The sequence below is a fragment of the Pseudorca crassidens genome, chromosome 3 (genome assembly GCF_039906515.1).
Source record: "Pseudorca crassidens isolate mPseCra1 chromosome 3, mPseCra1.hap1, whole genome shotgun sequence".
NCBI classification, from domain to species: domain Eukaryota; kingdom Metazoa; phylum Chordata; class Mammalia; order Artiodactyla; family Delphinidae; genus Pseudorca; species Pseudorca crassidens.
The window spans coordinates 31,374,980-31,396,341 of NC_090298.1; the positions used below are offsets into that span (position 1 = coordinate 31,374,980).

Sequence of the window (21,362 nt, forward strand, 5' to 3'; positions counted from 1 at the left end):
TGACAGTCTGTGGCCTCTGGGCTGGACCATGCAATCTTGCCTCTGGAGCAGGGGGTGTATTCCAACACAGATGGCTTTGGCGCTTGTGTTGATTTTGTTTTTAACTTTTAATAATAAAAGCTCTTTTATTTTTGGAAGTGTTTACATTTCCATAGCACAGTGCTAACTCTGATCAACCTGGAGAGGATTAGGTAAATTTTTATAACTTAAGGGAAACAGGAAATTATTTTTAATTTTTGCAGCTCCAACATATTAAAATAATGTGATTTTTTTTTCGGTTATTGAATGCCATTCCAGAGACATGTCTAAATTCTTCATAGTCAGCATCAGGTAGCAGTACAGCTTAAAAAAAAGATAATAATAATAAAATACGTATGGTACTTTCTAAAGCCAGCCTGTTTGCCTTTCCTTCACAAACAGCCCATCTACGTGAGACTTAAAGGCCAACCTTAGAGAAGCCTGCTGTTTCTCCTCCAAGAAATTGTTCTGCCTCTAGAGACACATGTGTTCCGTTTTAATTAGAAACCGGTGGGGCACTGGGCCGGCTGGCTAGCAGCTCAGGCCATGCTGGAAACCAGAGGGCTGAGTGGAGGCCAGGACGTCTGAGCATATCTTCAGGGTAAGATATTTGGTTACATAAGGGAGGGGAGCTATGGCCAGTCCGCCCATCTGGAGAAAACTTTCTGGGTGGCAGGAGCTAAGGATAGGGTGAAAGAAAGTGATACACTGGGGAGAGACGTGAGGTGAGGGGAAGAGGCCAGGCCCTGGCTGCCTGTGTCAGCCTGAGAGGTCAGCTTCGCCTCTCCCCTGTGTCTACCCGTCTACCCCCAAATCGTGGTGGGACTAAATCGTGGTGGGGTTCACTTGGTGCCTGTTTCCACGGCTCTGCAGCTCTCCTTCCTCATGATCACCTGGATAAACCCACTTCTCACTGCGCTGGCTAACCGGCTGACCCACTGGCCCTCCCTCCAGGTTTTCCTGAGTTGGCAGAATTAAGAGAAAGGCAGGCTTTTCTGAATTCCCCTCCCTCTGCTTCAGAGCGAGTAGCTTCCCCCTCTCCTCCCTTCCCCCTCTCCTCCCTTCCCCCTCTCCTCCCGCCACAGTTGGACTTTCCTGCTTTTATAGCTCCCATTCCATCCCATCCTAACTAGAGCTTCCAGACCTCTCTTCCCACTAGGATGTGACGCTGGTGACCAGACCTTCCACTTGCTTGTAGAGCCAGCCTCTGGTGCCATATCTGCACAAACTAATTCAGTAAGTGGAATACATGTTTGTCAACCAAATGCAGGCAAAATCCAGGCTCGGTGGGAAACAGCACTGACATTATCGTGTGCTTTTGCCACCATCATGCCGCTTTCAAGGATGCAAAGCGTAGTTAAGACCTTGAGGTTCGTTGGGGGTCGGGATTAATGCATCACACGGGACGGAAGATTGAAGCAGATAGGATCAGTAAACTTTCAGGCACTGAATGGTTTAAGAGCTGGGAAATTGGTTGTGGCTTGATGGTGAATAATCGCTCAGATATATGCGTGACCCTCAAATGTCAGTCTCACATTCTGGACAAATCAGTGTTCCATTTGTGTAATTTATATTCACTTTGATTCCACGATACATTTTTTTTTTTTTTTTTTTGCGGTACGCGCGCCTCTCACTGTTGTGGCCTCTCCCGTTGCGGAGCACAGGCTCCGGACGCGCAGGCTCAGTGGCCGTGGCTCACCGGCCTAGCTGCTCCGCGGCATGTGGGATCTTCCCGGACCGGGGCACGAACCCGCATCCCCTGCATCGGCAGGCAGACTCTCAACCACTGCGCCACCAGGGAAGCCCCACGATACATTTTTTTTGCTCACCATTGCCGCTTTGTTGGAATTAGTTGAGCTCATTTGTCGAGCTCTCGCGGCGAGCCGAGGCCTGTGGGAGACGCCTTGTGGGTATGAACCATCACAGCGGTGCTGGGAGACGGAGAGTGTCCTCACTGCACACGTGAGGGTCCGGGGCTCAGACTGGACCCAAGGCAGCATGGCTCTGTGCTCAGAGAGACTCCGTTTCCAGGCTCTGCTGCTTATAATTATGGGACTTTGGGGAAGTTACCTAAGTGTAGTCATTAAAGCCAGAATATTTGGTAAGAAATCAATGTTTGTCTTGGCCAACCCATGCTGGGCCAGTGCAGTTAGAGGAGCAGTGGTATGTGAATGACTTGCTACGCGTCAGATGCACACATATTTACGAGAACTTTGTGACCTCTGTTCCCTTTCTCTGGGATGTGAGAAGTATGCTCTAAAGTCGGCATACTTTCAGTTGTGCTAGTTCCGGAGTTGGGAAGAGCCTGTTCAACTCACAAGCTGGGCAGGCCTTTCTTTTGGACCAGAAAGATTTATGACCTGATCAGAAAAAAGCCCCACCACAAAAACCTCATTGAGCTGGTTACACATTATCTTCCAATATCAGCTCAGATAAAAAGGACCGTCTGGCCCCCTGACAGTCATGCATTGGCTTCTGCACAGTGTATTATTGTACAGCGCTTCCTCGGGAGCTATAATTAGGTGATGGCGTAAGGAGTCCACAGCACACATTTGAATAGTGACTCTATTTGTTTCGTGATGTCACTTGCTCACTCGAATCCCTTCTCATCATATGGCCTTCGCCGGAGTGTGGTTGGAATTCAACACACATGAAATCAGACCTTCACTGAGTTTTCTGTGAAGTAATGATAGCACTTAGGATGAATCATTTGGGACAAGAACCTTTACATACCTGAAACATTATGACTTAAGAGCCGAAGTTCTGGGAACCTCACTTTTTAGCTCTTTAATCTGGACAAGCCCCTCAGCCTCTCAGAGGCTTCCTTTGTTCATCTGGAACTTGGGATTCATGGTACTAGTTAGTTCAGTGGGTTATAATGTACAGTGTATAAAATACCTGCCTTTCTTCCCCCCAACCCCAATCAATGACCACATCCTAAACATTCCACCTCTCGACTCCTTCCACGTTTCTCTATATTCACAGCCGCCATCCTGGGCCCAGCCGCTTTCCTCTCTTGCCTTAGACCGTTGCACTCGCCTCTTGGCTGGTGTCACTGCACCCACTCCTATATTCCTCTTATAAACTGGCTGCTTCCACAGTGATCTTTCAGGACAATTGCCTGGAACATAGCCTCTAGCTTAAAACTTGCCAGTGGCATCGCTGTGCTCTTAGGGTAAAGCCCCCAGTTCCTCATCTTGACCTGTAAGATGCTGCATGATCTGTCCTTGTCTGTATCGCGAAGTTCATGTCATGCCACTCTTCCCCTACCACCAGCATTCCAGCCAAATAAGTTTATTTTCAGCAACTCAAATACATCAAGAGCTTCCCTCTTTAAAAGCACTCTGCACTGGATGTTCCTTCTGCCTAGTACGTTCTCTACCCCTTCTTCATCCCCTCCCTGCCCTGCCAACTCCAGATGCTCCTTGAAGAACCAGTTTGAAATGCCACCTCCTTGGGAAATCCTCCTGAGACCTCCCCCGCCCCTCCCCCCGCATTATATAATCTCCTGATAAATAGTCAAACTCTTCTTCCCGGCATATGTCACAACTCCAATTAAATAATTACTTGGGAAGATATTTGTTTAAAGCTATCTCCCTCTCTGGACTGTTTCTAAAAGCCAGTCTTATTCCCAGTACACTAAGTGACATGTGACGCTCACTGATAAAACACTGTGGAGGGGATAAAGCTTGTTACTCCTCTCAGCACTTAATGCTGCCATTTTTGCAGCTGAATATTCTCGGGGCACCTTTACTATTTAATCTCCAGCTTCCTCTTTGTTGAGGACAGATGGCTCTGTGTGAGGGAAACTCATTTCTGGGTTTTCTTGGCCACTGAGGGCTGGGTGGAAAGCATGGCAGGAGTCAGGAAGAGTCACTGACCTGCTGAATGTCAGAGCTAGAAAGACATTTAGGGTTCAACAAACCCCATGGCCACATTTTACAGATGGGGAAACTGAGGCCAAGAGAAATTGAATGTTATGCCCAAGAGCAGAGTTAAGGAATGGATTCAGTGACCCTAAAATATTGTTTTCTCAGGCATTAATACACCCATAGAAAAAAATATATTTATACATGATTTGTAGAACATTTTCTAATTTTTATTTCTATTACTCCATTGATCTTCATAGCAGCCTTGGGAAGAAGGAAGGGCAAGCATTGTTCATCGTCATTATACAGATGAGGAAACAAGAACAGAGGGTCTAGGTGATCTATACCTATACCCAAGGTCAACACAACTTACAAGTGCAAAACCTTGAGTCCCTGAGCTTCTGGTTCTTGGAGGCATCTTTTCCCTCCTGTATTGCTCTGTTCCTCTTACAAATAAATACTTGGGTAACTCCATTTCTGGTAAGAAATGCATGGGCTGGGGAGCACCAGCTGGGAGCAAAGAAAAATTCTGTTTCATTCTCTTCCTTGCTTATTTAGTGGCTGTGATGTCTGTGACCCAGGCTTCCCACTGTCAGGTGACACTGCATAAAGTCAGCGGGTGTGATGGGAAGAGAGTGTAAGCGCTGCGGATTCAGCTTCATCTGGGCTTAAGCCCTGGCTCTGCTACTGACAACTGGGTGACCCTAACCAGCTGAACAGGAACCTCTCTGAGCCTTAGGTGTCCAGCTATACAATGCAGGTACTGGCTGCCTCTCCCTAGCTTTGTTTAAGATTAAATGAGATAGTGCTTATAAGATACAGAGAAAATAGAAGGCACTCCATAAACACTATTTATCTTAACAACCAAGGCATCCTGGAGCAACAAAGTTGAGAAGGAAAATGTCAGGAAAAGCCAGGCTTTGGGTTGAAGAGGCGTGGGGAGTTGTCAGAAGGGCAAAATGAACCCTGGAGGTGTGGTTGGAAGGGGAGCAGCTCGGCGGGCTGAGGCAGATTGTATTTTAGCTGCAGTCTCGTTGGCTGCCTCCTGATGTCATGAGTCCCGGTGTGTCCTGCTGCGTGAGGGTGTGCCTGCTCGCGGGGGTGGGGGGCTGGGGGGCGTGAGTGTGGAGTGGGGGGGGGGGCTGGGGGCTGGGGGGTGTGGGTGTGGAGTGGGGGGCCTGGGGGCAGGTGGTATCCCAGCTGCGCCCCCCTCATCGCCAGCATCATCAGTACATTCCCACGCAAGTTACGTTTCCTACCTCTGCATTTGGAGGGTGAAAGTTAAAGAAGTAAAGGGGAGAAAATGTTTATAAATTCATCTGATTGTCAGTCTGAAAATGGTTCCATTCTTAAAGCCATTTGGGAGCTTTTGTTGCTCTAAGCTGTGACTTCACAAAATGCAGCCAGAAATGGTGATTTAAGGAATCTACTCAACTGCACTGACACTATTTTATGAGTACCTTTCTTCACAGTCTAGAAGTTGATGTCTAAAACACCATCCCTAATGGTTAAACTAGAAAATATACATTGAGGATGGTTTTTCATTAACAACATTTACATAAAAATTTCACGGCAGACTCAGGAGCGAGGTGGAAGGGTGGTGGAAAGAGGTGACAGGTGATCAAAGTAAAGAGACCCAGTCAGAGAAAAGAGAGCCCAAGTCATTCCTGTGGAGGGTGGCCTGCTTCTGAGGCAGAAGTCATGGCCTTGGGGAATTTACCAGGTCCAAGGGCTGTGCCTCAGCCCACAGGCTCTGTCACTGCATTTTGTCCACAGATCAAGGGCAAGTCCAGGGGCAGACCCGTCCTCCCCAAGCTCCTAAGACTGAGATGAAAGCAGCAGCTGGATTAGTTAATTTCCGGCGCGAAATCACTGTGGCAGAGGTCCAGAATCCCCCATTGGCCGAGCGAGCTCATTCTCTCCTTGTAGCAGGCAGCCGTAGAACCCAGTCGAGTCAGAGGAATCGAATGTCTAATGGGGAGGGAGAGAGCATCTGAGTCAGCCCTGCCACGGGGGCCCAAGGGCACCAAGTCCCCAAGCCAAGGCTCCTCTTCCTTTGGGAGGACACTGCCCACATCTGCATCTGTGAGAGCTCTGTTCCCGTTGCCACCAGACCCCATTTTAAAGGGCACATCCTTTCTTCTGAGGAGACGGCAAAGCTTTCTCTCCTCCACGGAGTTGTACAGTCATATATTTTCCAAAGATTGAAAATGATGAATCCAAGTTAATAAATGAGATATTCGGTATGGCAAGGAAATTGAGGCATGTGCATATTCCTTGAAATGTCTCCTATGTGCGAAGGAAAAGAAAGCAAGTGATGATGTTACAACGTGTGTGGGTGGGAGAGGAAGGTGGTCTCTAGACTGCTCTGACTACCTTAGGTTAGTTAAATTGTTGAGAATAAGGAAGCAAGCAGTAAGTGTCTAAGTGGTGGTGGTGTGTCAATATGATTCACTGTCTTCTCTGGGTCTGGCTCCAGGTTCCCATTCTCCTGCTTCAACCCACATCCCTGGGATCCATCCACCCAGTGGCATCAGTGATCACATGGGCGCTGGTGACCCTTACCTCTCTATCCCCTTCCCTTTTCTGCTGAGCTTGGGGCTCACCTTCAAGTCCATCTTTGCCTTCAAGTCCCATAGGCAGCCTAAGTGCGCCACATCCAATGTGGTGAACTGGTCATCAAGCATCGGTGGGCACCTGCTGTGCCCACCAGTGGCTCCGTCAATCCCATCATCCAAACGTAAACGTGCGAATGAGTCACAATCCCACCTTCCCCCCCTGCCCTCAAATCTAACCTGTTACCACATCCAGTAGATTATTTCTTCTTTCTATTCATCACACTGGTCTCCTCCTCTCCTTCCCGTTCCAGCTATTATTGCCTCGGTTCAGACCTTCAGCCACATCTTTCTCCTGGGCTGTTGCAGTTGCCTCCTAACTTGTGTCACTGTCTCTCCTCGTATCTCCTCCAAGCCATACTCCACGCTGCTGCTGCAGGGATCTTTCTGCAGCTCACATGTAATTACGATGTGACCCTCAAAGCTTTGTGTCACCTGCAAGATAAAGTCCAAACTCTTCACTGAGGCAGGTGAAGCTCACCTGCACCTGGACGCTGTCCATCTCTCCAGCTTTCTCTTTTACTTCACTTCTCTAACCTCTTCACTTAGTACACGTTTATCACATACCTGCTTTGTGCCAGGTACCATGTAGGTGCCGGAGACACAGCAGTAAAAATAACTATCATCCTGTACCTTACAATCCGTCTACACCAAGCACGTGTTGTTTCAGCTTAATGCCTTCGCTCACTCAGTTCTCTCTGCTGCTCCCCTGAGACTGGACATCTACTGGCAGGAACAGTAATCCTTCAAGCCTTAGCTTAGGGCCCCTTCCTTAATGGAGACACCCCAGAACTCTCCTTCCTCTGTGCCCCAACTGCCTTGTATACACAGTTCTTTCCTGTGCTCAAAGTATTCGGAGGCAGGCCTCGCCCACCACATCCGACCTGTGTGACCTTGGGCAAGTACTGGCCCGCGGTTTCCTCATCTGTGAAATGAAGACAGTGATGATATTGCAGGAAAGGCAAAACTTTCTCTCTCTTCATCTTAGGTTTTCAGTTGGGACTCTTCAACAAAAAGATTAACAGGAGAAAAGCAGTTTACTAATGCGTGCAGCACACATCACTCGGGAGAAACCTGAATAAAAAGTAACTCAAAGCGTGGCTTAGAATTTCAACTTATCTAGCATCTTCAACAAAGAACAGTAAAGCTGGAGAGAAATGACAGGACAAAGGAAAGAAGCTACAGGCTTCCAAGGGTGGCAAACAGTGGGAAGGCAAATAAATGGGAGGGAACTAATGGAGTGAGATTTGTCTGCAGATTCCTCTGGGGCTATCGCTGGTCTGGTAAGAATCTGTCTCCAGTAAAAGAAGAATTTATATTGTGCTTTTAGACAGAAAAAGGGGAACTTCTGAGTTTGTTGCTTCTTAATTGCCTTTAGCTCAAGATAATTTTTATATCAAAGAGGTATATTTTGGGGTGACATATTCTGGTTTCTTTCAATATCAACTTCATAATGTTGTTTTAAACATAGTCTGGCCCATTGTGCGCCCAATAAATATTAGCTGCTGTGATAATGATAATGATGATGGCAACAAGGGAGAGAAAAATGGTGCAGCCACCGTGGAAAACAGTTTGATGGTTTCTCAGAGTTAAACGTACAGTCATCACATGACCCAGTAGTTCCACTCCTAGGTATATACCCAAGAGAAGTGAAAACACATATCCACACAGAAACTTGTGCGCACAGAAAGTTGTACACAAATGTTGACAGCAGAATTATTTGTAATAGCCCAAACCCAGAAACAACCCAAATGTCCACTGACAGGCGAATGGATAAACAAATTGTGTATATAATACAAAGGAGTATTATTCAGCCATGAAAAGGAAGTTCTGATACATGTTACAACTTAGATGAATCTCTGAAACATTATCTGTCAGATGCCTAAGGGATGAGTTGGGGCTTGTAGAAAACAGCCTTCTGACAGCTTGTTCCAAAGTGATTCTGTTAGCAGAGACCTGAATTACTAGAATTTGGATGGAAAAGGGAGGAAGTGGTCCCAAACAACAGGTAGCGTGAGAAAAGGATCAAGCAAATACCAGGGAAGATGGTGGGACGGGGAGATTCTTGTCAGCACTGGTAAGAGGGTGGCAAGGAAGGAGGAGGTGGGCAAAGTGCTATGGCCACCACAAAGAGCGTGTGTGACCCACTCTCTGGGGAGAGCCCTGAAGCCAGGGTAGCGAATGAACAGTGAGACTTGGAGCAAAGGGATTTGGGAGGATTCTGTGGCTATGATTTAGAAGTCTGGAGAGAAATAAGGCAGCTGTAAGGAAAGACGTCAACTGTGGAGAATGCACAGGACAGTGTGCCAGGTGAGGCTGAAACAGTCAGTCTGCGGGATTCAGTAGAGTCTGCACCTAATAGCAGGGGGAGCGCGCCACCAGCCCAGGTTGAGATGGTGGACGCTATGGTGTCCTGTAGGACAGAGATGAGGCTGTGAGAGGGGACCACAGACCCCCTTACTCAGGGTGTATCTCCTAGTTCTCCAATTCCCAGAGTTCACTAGACGTTATCTCCCTTGGGTTCCTGCAGCCTTTGGTACCTGCCTCAGTTTTACCTTGTTCTTCTTTCTTAGTAGGTTGAGAGCATCTTAAGGGCAGATGTCTTGGTTGCCGCACAGTTCAGGCAGGAGGCACTCACTCTCTGCTCATTTGGTAGAATAGCATCTCATTATTTAGGGAATAAGCCTGCCTTCCAGATACCCTCAGAGAATGAAAATGCCTTCCCAATTGATGGTTACAGATGGCATTCCTAACTTGTTGTCTGGTGGGGACAGGAAGTAGAACTCATAACCATCCTCCAGAAGAGGAATGAATAAGTCCCTAGGAGAGGTCAAAGGTCATCTCTTTTTTCTTTCAGCATCTGCATTTTTGCATGCGGGGGTGCATTTTGGTGGGAAGCTTGGAAGGGCTGTTCTTGGATAATGGTATGTTTGAGCTGGGAAGGGATGGAAGAACGTGAAGAGACTTGGTATGTGATGAAGCAGAAAAGAACAAGGAAGAGCTTGGTTTATTGGACTTTACCATGCAAACAGTCTGGGCCGCAGGCATTGGTGGCAGTGAGGCTGTGATCAGGAAACCTTCACTTGGCTGGGTCTCTGCTGCTCCTGGGAGGCCCTGGGCCATGCGGCTGCGTTTCCGGGCTGTGCTTAGTGGACTGGTTGCAATCGTCAGTGTTACAGATGCACTGCAGCTTCTCTTCTGGGTTCTACATTCCTGGGGGGTTGGTGAGGGGTGGGCAGGATACCATCTGCTCTTCGAGCCTGTGTTACTTGCCTGATAGGGCTTTTCATACAAATTTTTCAGCTTTCAGCATTGTCTGCTTATGACTATTTACCCCCACACTAAGGCCAGGAAGGTCAGCCTGGCCTCGTTGAACGTAATCCCAGATTGATAGTGTTAAACTGCCGTCTTCACTGTGTCTCCCCACTGTAAATGTCTCCCCTGGTCTGCATTGTTGCTACCCAGAGCATGCTTTGAGGGCCAGCAGCACCTGTATCACCTGGGAGCTTGTTAAACATGCAGAATCCCAGGTTCCATCCCAGACCTGCTGAATCAGAATCTGCATTTTAACAAGCTCCCTGGGTGCTTTGTATGCACATTGAAGTTGGAGGAGGTCTGGCTGACGTAGACTGAGATAAGCACAACTTCTTAGCTGACCCCATATCACTCATTGCCCCTCCAAGTAAATATTCACTCCAGGATATCTTGATCTAAATCAGCTTGGTGTCCTTAAAAGCTCTCTCTTCACATGTGTGCTTCTGGCTTTTAGTTTCAGACCTCATTCTTATTTTTGTGTACAGAAATTTGTCCAGTACTTATTCTTCCATAACTGATTTCTCCTAAGGTGCTGCCTTTATTTCCCCATTATTCCATGTCCCACAGTCAACCCCATGTCTTCCCCAATTCCACCTCAAGCCTAAAATTCCAGAATGCTACACCATATGAGAGCCCACTGTCCCTTTCTTTGCCTGGGCATGAGTTGCGCAGTCTTCAGAACATACCATGTTTTTTCATTCACACTTCTGTATCTTTGCTCAGCTGGGGTCACCTATGGAAGTCCTTTTACCCCTTGGCTCATGCTTTCAAGGTCTGTGGGAACAGCTGTTCCCACATGACTTGCTTGAAGCCCTTCCTAGAGACATCAAAAGTATCAAGGCCACACTGCTCCCTCCTTTTCTCCAAACTCAGATAATTTGTCTATACCTACAATTAGGGCAGTAAATCCTATGGACCTTTGCATTGAGGTGGCAACTGGTTTATACATTTACTAAGAAAGAAGACAATAGTTTTCTTTTTTACCTTAAAGTTTGAAATAATTTTAGATATAAAAATTGTCAAAATAATAAGAGGAGAGCTCGCATATACCCTTCACTCAGCTTCCGCTAATGCTAACATTTTCCATGGCCGTGTACAGTGATCAAAACCAGGAAATTAACTTTGGTGCAATACTATTAATGAAACTGCAGAACCTATTGAAAGAGATTTCTCCAGTTTTCCTACTAATGTTCTTTCCCTGTTCCAGGATCCAATCCAAGATCCCACCCTGATTTAGTTGTCATTGTCTCCTTAGTCTCCTCCAACCTGGGAATAAGTCTTCTGTCTTTCCTTGTTCTTCCCATTCTCGACACTTTTGAATATTGCTGGTCAGCTATTTTGTAGAATGTCCTTCAGTTTGAGTTTGATGCTTTCTCAAGGCTAGTTTGAGGTTTTGCATTTTTGGCAAAAATTACCGAAGGGTGATTTTGTGCCCTTCCTAGTGCATCATTATTTCAGGGGACATGATGTCAATATGTCTTATTACTGATGATCTTAGCCTGCACCACCTGCTTAAGGTGGTTTCTGCCCAGTTTCTCTACTGTAAAGTTACCATTTTCCTCTTTGTAATTAATAGCTCTCTTGGGAGAGATTTTTTGAAATTATGCAAATATCCTTTTCTCCTCAAATATATGCCCACTATTTTTAACATCCATTAGTGGATCTGCCTACAAAACATATCACTGTGGCATCCACTGTGTATATATATTCGTAAACGCTCAGTTGTGTAAGGTAAGTAAGCCCCTACTTAAATCACTGCAGTAGGGTTTTCTATTAATTGGACCTTCTTTGCATTGTCTTTCTAATGGGGTCCCTTATAACAGGGTTTTAATCTTCTAGATGGCACAATCAAATAAATTAAAACAGTCCTTCATCCATCCATCCATCCAATATTCCATTTTTTTTGGTAAAAAAGTTGATTGCCCATCTTCATTTTTCTCCCAGTTATGCCCTGACTGGTGTCCCCTACTCCCTGCTGTTTTTTTTTTTTTTTGCGGTACGCAGTCCTCTCACTGTTATGGCCTCTCCTGTTGCGGAGCACAGGCTCTGGACGCGCAGGCTCAGCAGCCATGGCTCACGGGCCCAGCCGCTCCGCGGCACGTGGGATCTTCCCGGACCGGGGCACGAACCCGTGTCCCCTGCATTAGCAGGCGGACTCTCAACCACTGCGCCACCAGGGAAACCCCGTCCCTGTTGTTTTGTTTGAATTATTGTGTGAACTGTTTTGTGCTGTTTTGGCCAAATGAGTAAGCCAAGGTAGGAATGTTAATTTTTTTGAGTAGATGGTTGTCAAAATCAATCTGAAAGAAGAGGTTCCAAATTGTTTTGCTGGAACGTGCCACTGTAGAACATGCCTCTGTCACGGACACCCGCTGTCTGTGCCTGCTCAGTGTCTCTCTTCCCTTCCTGAGGTCGCAGCACACAACTCTCCTTTGCGGAATCTGCCCGTCCATGTTCTGAGTCCATGTGGTTTAGTGGAGCTGGGCCACCTGGTGGTACCATGGGTGGGCACATTCCCTAGGCCGGGACAGAATTAGCCATCCCTCTGGCCATAGTAATTGACTGAAAAATTGGCGTCTGGCTGTAGCTGGCCAGTGAGAATCTCCTCCAAGATCTTTGGTGGCATTAATCACTGGGTATTTAAGAGACTGGGATCAAAGCCTACAGCTTTCACTGGACCTCTTTGCTACCACGTGGGGATAAACAGACTGAGACTAAGGCCCACACAGTGGAAGACAGTGAAGGGCGAGAGAGTGAGAGGGGCCTATTCCTCACGATGTCAGTTGATCACCTGGATCTAGCTTTTCCTGAAGCGGTCCACCTCAGGACTTTGCAGTTGCACGAGCCAATCAGTTCCCTTTCATTGTTTAAGACAGCTTGAGTTGAGTTTCTGCTGCTTGTAACTCCAAGTCCTGACAAATAAACATTCTTTTTGAGCATCTGCTACTGGTGAGGGCACATGCTTGGGGCTCTTCAGGATTCAAAGACGAGTCAGATGCGGCCCCTGCACTCAAGGGGCCCTCAACCTAGCACAGAACATAAGGTCAGTGCACGAATAGCCACAAGTGAAGGGACCCATGCGGTCAGCCTGATCCACCCATGAAGAGCTTGGCTGTAGGACCACAGTGAAGTGAGTGACGAGTACCAGCTGGGGGGAATTTGGAGCACTGAAGAGATGAGGGACATTATTCCTGGCAGAGGGAAAGGCTTGGGCAAGGGTCCAATCATGGAAAGTGTAAACAGCTCAATATGTAGTTTGAGGTTCTATGGGGTCATCCATAGTGACTGAAGGGTAAAGGTTAGGCTAAAAAGGAGGATTTGGGAGACAAAACAAAAAAAAAACTAGAGAAAAGATTTGTTGGAAACAAGTTGAGGAGGCTGTGATTGGCAGTCTGAGGGGTCTGAGTGGCAGCAGGAAGGTAGCGCTGGATCTTGAGTAGAGAAGTGAGGTGAGGAAGATGAACTTGGCAACAGCAAGCAGAGCTGGAGGGGCAGGGGACCAGGGCGGGGCCAGTGCAACCGGCCGGCTCCACCTCAGTGCACAGCTGGGAAGGACCAGACAGAAAAAGAAGGCTGGAGGTGGGTGGAATCCCAGCCTCTGAGAACATTCTGCAGAGAGGCTTTGGCCATGTTTGCTCAAGAATCTTCCTCGTCGCATCATTTGAAAGCCAAACTTTTTATTTCATGCTAAACACTGTCAGAGGGAGCAGTGGCAGAGTCCTCCTGAACGCGAGCCAGCCGGCCCGGCACGCACACGTTTAATGGCATTCCAGACCTCGGGGCCTGGCAGGCGCCCTCGGAACCCTGCCCCGGCTCTGGCTCCTGCCTCACCCGGAGTTAGGATGTCGGGACCAGCGTCCCTCTTCTTACATGGTGACTTTCTGAGCGGAAAAGGTCCATCATGAGACTGTGACCTTCCCCCACCTGAGCCGTGCACAGCTCGGCCTTCTTAGAGAGGCCGCTGCTTTGCCCTCAGACTCGGCGCCATCCTGTTCGCACCTTCACTCCTCTCGCTCTCCCGGCCTCCTTGCCGCCCAGTCTTGAGCGAGCCCCATCTGCACCGCCATCGCTAACCCCCAAGCGATGGGGGATGATGGTCCAAGTCACCATCATCACTCGTGTGGACTCCTGCCTCAGCCTGGCTGGCCCTCCTCGCTTCCATGGTCTGTAACTCAACGAAACAGCTAGAACAGTCCCTTATCATCACAAGCCAGATCCTGTCGCCCCTCTTCTTAAAACCTCCTGATGGCTTTCTGCCTGAGTCAGAAGAAAATCCTAAATCCCTAGGACGGCCCCAGGGACTCTACGTGATTTGACCCTTGCTTATCTCTCCAACTGTATTTCCTACCACTCCCCCTTCCCTTTGAGCCTTCCCGCCCGCTCCTCTGCCTGCCTCTGCTGACTGCTCTCTTTCTCTTCGTGGCCCATAGTGTGCCTCATCACAACAGAAGCTTGTATCTGTCAGGATAGGCTAAGGCATGCTGCAGTAACAAATAACCTCCACATTTCGGTGGCTCAGATGACACAGGGCTACTTCTCATTCACCAGGCCACGTCTGCTGCAGGTTGGCGGAGTGGCCTTGTTCATCAGAGGCACTCCAAGTTGACTGAACAGCCCCTTTCTTGAACGTTTCTGGTGGCCATACTATAGAAGAATAAAGAGATTCTTTTTTTTTAAATAATTAATTAATTTATTTATTTATTTTGGCTGTGTGGGCTCTTCGTTTCTGTGCGAGGGCTTTCTCTAGTTGAGGCGAGTGGGGGCCACTGTTCATCGCGGTGCGCGGGCCTCTCACTGTCGCGTCCTCTCTTGTTGCGGAGCACAAGCTCCAGACACGCAGGCTCAGTAGTTGTGGCTCACGGGCCTAGTTGCTCCGCGGCATGTGGGATCCTTCCAGACCAGGGCTCGAACCCGTGTCCCCTGCATTGGCAGGCAGATTCTCAACCACTGCGCCACCAGGGAAGCCCAAGAAAGAGATTCTTGAGTCTCACAATGGCAATTAAATGTTGGCTCAGGAGAAGCCCATGTCACTTCTGCTCATGGTCTTTGGTCGGTCACTGGCCTCCGTCAAGCACAAGAGAACCCAGCTGTGTAATCTCACCACGTAGCCAGGAATGGAAGGGATCTGTCTTTATCTGGTGAACAACACAAATGAAGACCGCGAGAGCTGATTTTTCTGTGTGTGTAGCATGGATTAGAACCCCTTGGAGTGTCTTCCAGCTCAGCAGTTGTGAACTATGGCAGGGTTGGCCAGCTGGGTGGAGATTGAGGACAGGGAAGGAGGGTTGGTTACTTCTGTTCAAGCTCTGGGAGAAACGAGAACACGGCTGAATTTGGCTGCTCACTGGACCAGTAATGCATGTAAGAAAACGTGACGGTTATTTCTCGGGTCCTCCAGGCCAAGGGTGCCTGTATACCAGTGGTGGGGTGGAAAGATCCCCTTGGCCAGAAATAACTTACTACCAGTGTCTGCAGTTCTTCCATTAGATGTCCATTCCTTTGGTTCTAAAATAGCATTTCCCAAATTGTGTCCAGCAAAACACTTACATTAGATGTCAACAGATGCTCCTTGGTCAAATAAGATTGTGAGATGCTGAGTTAAACAACATGAAACATGTTTTTCCTCTGCAGGTCTTCTCAGGGCCTTGTTTGATAGGTAATGTGTACTGTTTCTTCCTGAGATGGAATCAGACTATGCAGCATTTCCCCAATTTTTAAAATCAAGGAACTCTTGCCTCCGTGGATGCTTCCCTAGTGTTCACCTAGACAGTTTGGGAAATGCTAGTCTGGGAGCCTTTTCAGTCCTATGGAGTCCCCTGGGGAAAGTAGACATCCCCAGGGGAGGCTTTCTGTGGGAGAAGGAAAGCAGTGTGGACAAGGTTTTGAGAGGATGGGACTCCAGAGGGGCCTGGGGGTGGGGGACAGAGGGTCTGAAAGGGAGAGGTCAGGTGCAACGATTATAAGTGATCCTGTCTCCAGGGTGGATGCAGAGTTGGAGCCCACACTTTTCACCACCCCCAGCCTCTCTGCTCCCTTCCCTCCCTTGCCCAATGATGCTCACCCGTCCTGCTCTCCAGAGCTCTGGCCTTGCCCCATCTCCACCTCCTCCAGCTACCGACAAACCAGGCCGCCTCTAGTCTTAGCCCTCGAGTCCCTGCTGCCCGAAATGTCCTCAACTCCAGTCGGGGAAATTCCTATACTCTGGTTTCTCTTCAGATTGTATAAATCTTTCGCCTTTTAACTCTAGTCTGGGAAATTCCTTCTCTCCTTTAATAGTCTGTCAGGCAGACCACCTCCAAGAAGCCATCCCTGATACCTTTCCTCACCCCACAGCCTCAGCTGGGTTTATTGTCCCTCCAAGCTCCCATAACACACTGCGACTCTTCATCACTGCCCTTATCACTTTGTATTTTAATACTCTTATTTCTGTCCCTCTAATCTGGGAGCCCCTCAAGGGCTTTATCTTTATATCCTTATATCCTCCTCTGGTAGGAGATAGATACTCAATAATTAATTGGATGAATGAGGCCCAGGCACGTACAGGAAGTATGTTAAAATCCCCTACATGTCCCACTTGAAAGAATTTCCCAAGTTAAAAGAATCTATTCTACATGTTTGAAAACCTCATCTTGTGTGTCATGCCCACCTCTGCTGGTTCTCTGACCTCCTGGGGCCTGAAGTCTTCTCTCTGCCTTTCTCTCCATCCATCCTTCTGTCTGCCTGTTCTTCCCTCCGTCATCATCCCCTCAACTACATCTGATCCAGGTCACCTGATTCATGTCCTTTTTCAAGAAGAGCGAATGAGTCTTGGACTGTTAATGGCTATCCTTAGGTTTATGTTTTCCTAAACAGGAAGTAAATATCTTAAGAAGACAATCTAACCTGAAAGGTGAGAAGAAGTTTTTTTTTTTTTTAGTTCAAGTTCGGCTTTAATGATTGAACAAGAAAGGGAAAACTAGAAAAAACTTGCAGGTAGAGAACCTGGACAGGTTGTTGTTGGCAGCCCAGCCAGGGCTGAGTCACGACTTTTGTGGGTCGGAGGCCCTTTTGCCTTTGTGGGCCCCTTCTCCATAAAAAATGTTAACAATTTCCAATGACCGCACTGGTATATAAAGGCGAATATAACCCAGGCTGCTTTGGTATTCCATATTCGTTATTGTTACATTCACTTTTTCTTCAGATTTTAAAAATACTAAAAGTTAAACAGTTTTTGGATCACGAAACATTTCGTGGCCCCTAGGCACGGCGTCTGCTGTGCCCTGTGGGATGAGGAAGAAAGCTGCGAGCCCACCACCGTGCCTGCTACAGCCTGCTACACTGCCCTTCCATCCTTTTGTGTCACACTTCTCTTCCACCTGGAATGCCTGTCCCTCAACCCGCCCGCGCCCTTTGCACCGTCTACCTGACAGATTCCTGCTCACGTGCCAGTCCCAGCTTGAACGTCGCTTTCTTTTGCCAGATTTAGCAAATTAAAATACAGGATGCCCCGCTGAACTTCAGATAAACAATGAGTAATCATTTTAGTAGGGTTAAGTCCCAAATAGCACATGCCCCAAATATTGCATGAGACATAATTATACTAAGAAATTATGCATGTTTATCTGAAATTCAAATTATCCGGGAAGCCTACTCTGTAATTTTCCCTGACTCATTTTTTTTTTTTTTTCAGGCTTTCTTCCCACCTGCTGCTTGTGGAGGCGTTCTGGCACTTTCCACGCACCCGTCACTGCACATCCTCCACCCCGTCTGCACTCCCATCATCATTATCCTCACCTGCCATGGGGCCGGGACGTGGCAGTGTATTAGTTGTCACATGTGAGTAAGTGGGTGCTTTCCTCTTATTTCCCTAACTCTCTATTTATTTTCAGTGATGACTTGGCAGGATCTGGTTTTGATTTCATTCAGGAAGTTGTGTGGGGAGATAAGAGTCAAGTTAGCTACTGTGTGGGGTTGCAGTAACACCCTTTTAACAAAGATGTGTCCCAGGAAGACAGTTGGGGCTCAGACACTTCACAACCTGATGGAAAAAAGCCCGAGGCCCGTGGTGGGCACTTATGGTCCCTCCCTGCCACCGTGCTCCGAGAAGGTAGAGGGTGCGAAGGCTCAGGCTCCCTCCTCCCCGTGTTGCTGGGGTCAGGTAGCAAATCAGCTGTGGCCCAAGACGGTGCCTGTGTGTAAAGGGGAGGGCTTTCTGTTTTTGAGACTTAGGTTCAGGGAATTCTTATTTTCCATCTTAACTTTGGGAGTGGATCGATTCTTTTAAAAGTTCTTTTAAACTGTTACTTTGGCATCTGACACACAGGAGAAAACCAGCCTGAGATGACGGTGGGTACAGCCCCACAAGACCGTCAGAGCCTGGTGTCCGGGCTCCTGGTCCCATGCTCTCATGCCACCCTCAGCAGCAAGGACTCAGAGTCAGACGCCCAAAGAGAGAAACATTCCTCTGAGGACCACGGTGAGGGGGCACCCGCCCCCCCAAAACTATGGACCAGCCAAAGCACTGGTGGTTCCTAACAAATTGAACTGCGTGAGCATTTGTGGTAAGCACGGTGAGAGTTCCTTTTCTTATTGCTGCTAAGAATTTCCCAGCTTTCATCTCTCCCTTTCTTGGTTGGATGAAATTTCCAAAGTTGACCACTTGTTGATCATGCTGAACAAGAAACCCACAATGCCCAAATGTCCATAATGTGTGTGTGTGTGTGTGTGTGTGTGTGTGTGTGTGTGTGTGTGCACGTGGGGAGCTGCCCAGTAGTTGCTGACTCTTATTAATCTCTAGTCCCCCGCTCTGCTCATCCCGGTGCTTATAGGAGCGGGCAACATGGCCCAAGGTAGTTTCAAGGGACGGGCAACAGGTGTTATGAGAAAGAAAACAAAATCATGGGCAGTTTCATGGTCCCATCCATCTGGGGAAGTCTGCACGCTCTGCCCCTCCTGGACGGTCATTAGTTTAATAAAGGCTCTGATAAGTTCTACACTTCTCTAACTTCAAAAAGACGTTGTTTAACTCCATGTTTTCCAAACTTGTTTGATCAGAGAACTACCCCATTTTTTACGAGCATCTCACCTGGTTCATCACCCTGGGAACACACTTTGGAGAGACGGTAAAAGGAGTGGAGGTAAGCAAGCGTTCGCATTCCTCTCCGAGCTTTGGACCAGAATCTGGCTTAGAGAAGGTGAGCTGGCCTCAGCACTGCCCTGGCAGCAGGACTCCAAGTGCCCACAGTGGGTACCAGCCACTCTACCTGGGGGATGGTGAGTGTCCGGAAGGGGAGGGCATTTCCTGTACTTCCCTGACTGTGGTCGGCTGGAAAGCCTAGGCTGGTGGCCACTTAGAAGAGTCTTAAGAGCGTCAGAGTTTCATTTTGGGTTTGAAACACTGTACAAGGCCACCTTTTAATAGTCACAATGCCGCCTGTGACACAGCACGGGGTGTGTGTCATCTGAGGAGGAAGCGTGCTCTCTCCCCGCAGTCCAGGGCCGTGGCATTTCCTCTCTTCAGTGTGTTTTTCTTGCCAGCAATAACTAAGCCCAAGGTCACCATTTGCACAATTCCAGGGATTCTGCTACTTTGCTGCGGAGAACCCGCGTGAACGGCGTCTCCCAGGGCTGTGCAAAGCGGTGGTGCCGTCCAAGCGCTTGCCTGCCGCAGGGTTTTGCCAGGACAGTCCTATCTATTTCGTAAGTCCCGCCTCAATGTCACCTCTAGTTAGAGCAGGCCCCTGCTATTTACTATCATGATATCCTGTTTGTATTCTTTACAAATGGTGACTCATTTATCGACACCTGAATCCCTACATATTTTTACTTTTTTGAATATTGTCTGTCTCCCCCTCAAATAAAATATCAACTCCACAGGGTTGAGCAGAGTTTTGTTTGTTTGTTTTTTTGGCCAGTGTTGGATCCTTGGTGCCTTGGACAGTGCCTGGCACAGTGTCGCTCGCCCCAAGTATTTGTTGAATGAATAAATGAAGAACAGCTTTGCAAGTTCTTCCCCAGTTGGGTGGTGATTGGTTGTGGGGAGTTGATGGACAAGGCCACTGACCAGTGGGCTGAGTAGTAGTGAAGGGCACGGCCTTCCAGCCTGGGCCAGTCATGGTCCGGGCCGGTGAGGAAGCACAGAAGTACAGAGAGCAATAGAAATGAGTTTTTATTTGTAAAAAGTTACAAAATAATATTGTACAAAAATAAAGTCTGTAGAGAACTTTGGTTGTATAACACAAACGACCGAGACAGATCAGAGAAGTCAAAACTTCCAAAGAAGTGCACTCCTAACTGGATCAGATGGTAATCGCGATGATAGAGAAAAATCACAAACTTTACCCTTTTGTGGATTTGGTGGAGCGATTTGCTTCAGTTAAAACCTGCTTATGGTGTGTAGCTGATGCTGGGAACAAGCTGTCAGCACCCGTTGAATCCCACGGCCCCTGTGGGCAGAGACTCTCCACGGGGAGCTGGGGCTGGGGCTGACCCCTGGGGACACCAGCCACCAGGTCAGCCAGGACTCTCTGAATCGGACAGAGGATCCTGGCCTGCATCGAACTGTGCTTCGTGAATGACTGGTCGGCTGGGTCTGTCCCTGTTTTGAGCAGGCTGCTCCTCAGCAAGGTCCCTGCTTGGGCCCCAAGAAAGGACAGAAGGGAGGCCCTTTCCCTCTATTTCCGAGTCGTGTAAGGGGAACTGAAAGGACAGAGGGTGCAGAACGATGGACAGCTCGGGTCTTTGGGGGCGGGGCGCGGGAAGGGATGTCTGGTAACTGCTGCTTCTTGGTTACTTTGTAAAATGAACATGATTATTTGAGGGAGGCCAGTAGGCTATTTAACGGCTAAATCTGTCATAGTTTGGGGCTAATAGTGAGGGATGATCTGATAAAAATCCCTTTTATGAGATGTGTAACAAGCTCTACAGTAGGGCTCAGTGCATTGAGTATGGGTCAGCTGCCAGACGAATCCATGATCTGGGGCGCTTAGGAGAGGGTTGTTCTCACCCTCCACCTCCACCCCGTCACAGGCTTTCCGCATCCGGGTGGCAGGGCATGTGTGCTGGCTGAGGCTGGCCCGGGCCCGTCTTGCTTGCCCACCCTTCCGGGGCACCTTCTTCCGAGGGAGGGGCAGCAACTGGTGGCTTTTTTGGCAACTGGCTGACCCCACTTCCGGGAGGCCTGGGGCACTCCTTGGCTGCACTGGGGCCGAGCATGTTTCTCAGGAAGGTGGTGGATGGAAGGATAGAGGAAGAGTCTCCACAATCAGGGCAGAACCCTGGCTACCTGACAGGACTGTTACTTTGAGGTCTGCATTGAATCCAGGACTACCTACTAAGGGGACTTTAACCTTTGATATATATGGTTATGCACACGATAGACAGACACACGTGGAGGGGAGTGAGAGCTTAAATACAACAGGGAATGGAGCACACAGCCTATCTGCTGGGAGACAGAACCGTGAAGAAATGAAGCCGAGTGCCCCGGTCTCTGTGTCCTGCTCCCGAAAAGGGAGCCGGTCAGAAATGTTCCTTCTGACACGTTTCTTCTCTAAAATGTGAAAACAAC

The 21,362-nt window shown here is 48.3% G+C and overlaps 1 long non-coding RNA gene across 1 annotated transcript; it reads left to right on the top strand.

The window, feature by feature from the left end:
• Positions 1–425: 425 nt before the first annotated feature.
• LOC137221218 (uncharacterized) lies at positions 426–20,013 on the top strand. Its single transcript, XR_010941928.1, has 4 exons — positions 426–619; positions 17,487–17,636; positions 18,120–18,357; positions 18,851–20,013. It is a non-coding gene; the product is annotated as an uncharacterized lncRNA (long non-coding RNA).
• Positions 20,014–21,362: the final 1,349 nt, after the last annotated feature.